The 4,731-nt window shown below is 58.3% G+C and overlaps 1 long non-coding RNA gene across 1 annotated transcript; it reads right to left on the reverse strand.

Annotated features, from left to right (window-relative positions):
• Positions 1 to 1,806: 1,806 nt before the first annotated feature.
• LOC131894512 (uncharacterized) lies at positions 1,807 to 4,731 on the reverse strand. Its single transcript, XR_009374935.1, has 2 exons — positions 4,497 to 4,731; positions 1,807 to 2,113 (listed from the first exon to the last, which is right to left on the reverse strand). It is a non-coding gene; the product is annotated as an uncharacterized LOC131894512 (long non-coding RNA).

Consider the following 4,731-nt stretch of genomic DNA (forward strand, 5'->3'; position numbering starts at 1 on the left):
AGATAAGTTCAAGGGCATCCTTAGCTACATAATGAGTTTGAGGCTAGCCTGGGCTACATGAGATCCTGTCTCAGTAAAAACAAAACAACAACAACAAAATAAGAGAACACATGAGCCTTAGCATGGAACCTGTTCCACCCCAGGCCAGTGTCCTTTGGCCCCTGCCCCAGGAATGTGCTGTCCTAGGCACAAATGACCTGGTTTTCGTACAGCGGGCAAAGGCTCAGGGTGGCTCAGGTGGCCTGCCCAGGAAGACAACACAGTGGCTGGCTTCAGGGGACTTTGACCAGGAGGACATGGGGCTCCCGTCCCTCCATAACGAGATGCAGGTGTCTGGAACTCCAGAAAACCTCTCCTGATGCTTCTGTGTGGTCCCAGCTTCCAGAGTGTCCCAAGAAAGTGGCATACAGGCAGCATGCCAGACCAGCAGAGGGGGCTCTGAGTCACCAAGCCCCCCACACTGCCATGGTAGTCTGTCCTGAGAGCAACATCAGCAGGTGATGGGGACAGCATGTCACGGCCAGCACAGGTCACATTCTCTCATTGCCACACTCAGGACCTGGATTTCCAAATCAGATATAACAGTTACAAATTTGTTTTTATTGTTGCTGTTGCTGCTTTGAGACAAGGTCTCAGGAGTCTGGGCTCTGACTTTTTCTTCTCTTTGGCTTATTGCAGAGGAGGGCCTTGGCACAGGGCGAGATTCTGGGGAGGAGCTTCCTCCCCACTGGAGTACTGGGTGTGCCCAGCCCCGGCCCTGCAGGCTGACAGGCTTCCCTCCCTCCTCCCCTCCTCCCTCCCTCCTCCCCTCCTTCCTTTTCTCCTTTTGATCATTCTTTGTGACCCACAGAGTTTAATTAGGGTCTTTACAGGAACATGGCAGCTGTCCCAGGGGTATGCCACTGGGGATAATGCCTCTCCCTCCAGCCGCCGCAAACTGCCTAGAGACCTCAGGTCCCCTGGGCCTCCTTGGGCCCTCTCTTTGTGCTCATCCTGGTAGGGAGATTTTGTGTGTGCACATGGAGGCAAGAGGTCATATAGGGCCTTCCTCTATTGATCCCCACATCAGTTTTTGAGGCAGAGGCTCTCTCTGAGCCTAGAGCACTCCCCTTGTCTGGGCTGACGGGCTAGTGAGCCCCATGGACCCTTGGGTCTCCACCCCTAGTGCTGGTGTTAGAGCCTTGCACAGCCATACGTGGCTGCTTGTGTAGGTTCTGGGGATTCAAACTCAGGGCCTCACACTTGTGGGGGCACTGTCCCTATTGAGGTGTCTCCCCATACCTGCCCCTTGGGGAGTTTTGCTCCACGGTTGGTTGGAGGCCCTCTGAGTACCCCAGGGTTATGACCCCGGCTTTGGGGTGGTCTATGGTTTCTCTCAGCCTGGACTGGAGGTTAGATAAAAGCCAGCATTCCTTGGGAACTTGTGAAGCTGGGTCCCCTCTACGGAAAGGAGTCATTTCCCTATGGCTGGCAGTAGGGACATATGGCTACTCTGTCCAGCTCACCGGCTTCCTGCCCCAAGGGCGGGATCAGAATATTAACATTTCTGTTTGGATTATTATAAAAAGAGGTGAGTTATGGGAGCAAGTGGAGGAACAAGACTGAATTCTCGAGGCTGCTTCAAGCTGGCAGGGGGCAAAGTGGGGAAGGCGGGAGTGAAGAAGTATTGTTTGCTGTCTTCATGGTTTTTACCCTAACCTAGCCCTCCAGCCTGTCCTGGGAACAGAGAGCACAGGTCGACGTATTCTCCATAGCTGCTTCAAGCTGAGCTGGGGAGCAGGTGTCCAGGACCAAGGCAACGGGGCATTTATCATAGAGGAATTTATTGTAGAGGAAGAAAATAGTTACATTTTGCTGCACTGGCCCACCATAAGCCTTCTGCAGGTCCATGTCTCACAGACTGAAGTCAGCAGCCAGTGCCTGGATATGTCAGTCAGCCAGACAGAAGTCCACTGAAACAGATGCAGGCTGAGACGGGAGTTACAATTCATGAAGTTATTTGGACCCTTCAGGCCTGTAGCTTTGGAGACCAGGAGAGAAACGCGCTCCGCAGGAATAGGCATGTGAGAAAGACTCCTGAGCTGGAATCTGAAGAGCAGCTGCAGACTCACACCTGCAGGTTAAAAACCTGAGCTTGTGACCCAAATAGTATCAGAACTGCGTTAATGTTAAGATCTGAAATCTTAAGCATCTGCTGCTACCCTGTCCCGGCATAGGAACGTGCTGTCCCCACCTACCCGAGCAGCCGCTAAGGAAGGGGACCAGGCCGCAACTGAACCTCCACCCTGCCCATGCTGCCCCTAGTAAAGATGGCAGTGAGGTCACACGACCTGTCTGTTTCGACCTTAGCCAAAATGGTGGCTTGATCCCGTGGTTGCCCTTATTTAAGATGGCACTGCCTGATCTCGTGGTTGCCCCTATCAATTTAGGCGCCTGACCACGTGTTCATATTGGTTTTTTGGTTTTTTTGTTCTTTTTTTTTTCTTTTTTTGTCCCAAAATAAATTGAGCAGATAAGGAACAGATAAATTGAAGCGTTTAAAAGTCAGGCAGAAAGAGGTTAATGTGGTCATCTCTCAGGTCCCAGCAGCAGCAGCAGCAGAGAAAAGGCTGCCCGGGAGGGAGGGGTGGGGGCTCCAAGTGGTGGCAAGAAGCTGGGCTGCCGGAGGGGCAAGGCCTGGGTGGCGGTGGGGCAGAACTAGTCAGGTGGCCGGATCTTTGTGTGGGCAGTTCGTGGACTGCTGGGGCTCAGGGCTGCGCACCTAAGTCCCGCGGGCTGAACAGGAGGTCCCGGCAACACAGTCAAGGCGGCAGAGGGAAAGATGTAAGAGAGAATTACAGACAAGGGGAATCAGTAGCAGGGACGGGCAGAGAGTGAGCTTTTCCTGGTGGGCACGGTGCGGAAAGGGACCCGGGACAGGAGATGGGGAGGGAGAGGGAGGGAGGGAGGAGGGTGCTCACCTCCTGGGAGGAAAAGCTGAAGGGTGAGAGAGGGGCGAGTTTTTCCTCTGGAAGAGGCGTCTCCATGAGGACGCAGGGCGGCCCCAAGGGGCGGGCTCAGGACATCAACACCTGCTTGTCACTCAGTCCAAGGCCCACTCGCCTCTGGGGACAAGGCCGGGGTCTGTTCTCTTCTTACGGGTGTTTCTACAGAACCCACAACAGAGGACACAGGCTGGCAGGGGTGTCCCGTGTGCCCGTGGAGTGGTCACACTTCCCTCCCACAGAAGCTCCGAGCAAGCAAGGCCGCCCTGTGAAGCAGATGGAGGGACCACACCACAGCAACGAACAGGACTTAAAATCAGAAACCAGCAAAACAGGGCTTCTGGGAGAGAGGGGTGGGCAGACAACAGAGGGACCGACCCTCTGCGGGAGGCGACAGCCAGGGGTGGGGGGTGGGGGGGTGACTCAGCCCCACAGGCTTGAGGGCCCAAACCGGTAATAAGATACTTTCTGAGGCCAACCTGGGTCTGCCTAAGGGCCTTAGCAACAGCAGCTGAGACATGGTCTGGAGATGCCCTGGACCAATGGGAGGCAGCCATGTCACACCAGCAGAGGCATCTTCACCAGACCTGCCCCGGGGTGGGGGTGGGGGGGGATGGGGATGGGGGGGATGGGGATGGTGAGGGGTGAGGGGTGGGGGGCAGTGGGGGGATGGGGGTGGGGTGGGGTGAGGGGTGGGGGATGGGGTGGTAAGGGGTGGGGGGTGGTGAGGGGTGGGAGGGAGTGGGGTGGATGGGAGTGGTGAGAGGTGGGGGAGTGGGAGATGGGGTAGTAAGGGGTGGAGGGTGGTGGGGGTGGTGGGGGGTGGGGGGGGGGTGGGGGGGGGTGGTGGAGGTGGTGGTGGTGGGGGTGAGGGGTGGGGGATGGTGGGGGGGTGGGGGGTGGGGGGTGGGGTAGTAAGGGGTGGAGGGTGGTAGGGATGGGGATGGTAGGGGGTGGGGTGGTGGGTGGTGGTAAGGGGTGGTGGGGGTGGCAGGTGGAGGGTGGGGGGTGGGGGTGGGATGGTGGGGGTGGGGGTGGGATGGTGGGGGGTGGGGGGTGGGGGTGGGATGGTGGGGGTGGGATGGTGGGGGGTGGGGGGTGGGGGTGGGATGGTGGGGGTGAGGGGTGGGGGTGGGATGGTGGGGGGTGGGGGCGGGATGGTGGGGGGTGGGGGGTGGGGGTGGGATGGTGGGGGTGGGGGTGGGATGGTGGGGGGTGGGGGGTGGGGGGTATGGGGTGGTGGGGGGTGGGGGTGGGGTGGTGGGGGTGGGGGTACCAGGCGTGCCTCGTCCGGAATAAACTGACCTTGTTTCCACATCCCCCCCCCCCCGCTGTGTCATTGACCCTGCGCCTCCTTGGCCCCCAGAGGGAAGCACAGCGCAGGGCGCTGACGCGGTGGGGAGGAGCTTCCTTTAGTGGAGGTGATGCGGAGAAGGAAGTCTAGACCGCGCACAACCAGGTGTGCGGCGGGCACAGGCCCGGGTGGGTCCCCTCCTCTGCGCCCTCCCTCACCTCGTGCTGGGGACATGTGTCCCTTCGGCCAAGGGCTCTCATCGGTGCCTCAGTGTCCTTGTTTGTCAGCTGCGATGAACAGGATCAAAGGGTTCCCGCGTCGCAGGTTCTGGGCTGTAGGTATGCAGTCCGCGCTTAATGGAGGAGGATAAATACATGATCGGCCCGCCCTAGTGTGAGCTTGGAAGTAAACGTTCTCTTCTTACAGGAAGGGAAACTGAGGCTGGGAAGGGTG

Source organism: Peromyscus eremicus, chromosome 17 (genome assembly GCF_949786415.1).
Source record: "Peromyscus eremicus chromosome 17, PerEre_H2_v1, whole genome shotgun sequence".
NCBI lineage: Eukaryota > Metazoa > Chordata > Mammalia > Rodentia > Cricetidae > Peromyscus > Peromyscus eremicus.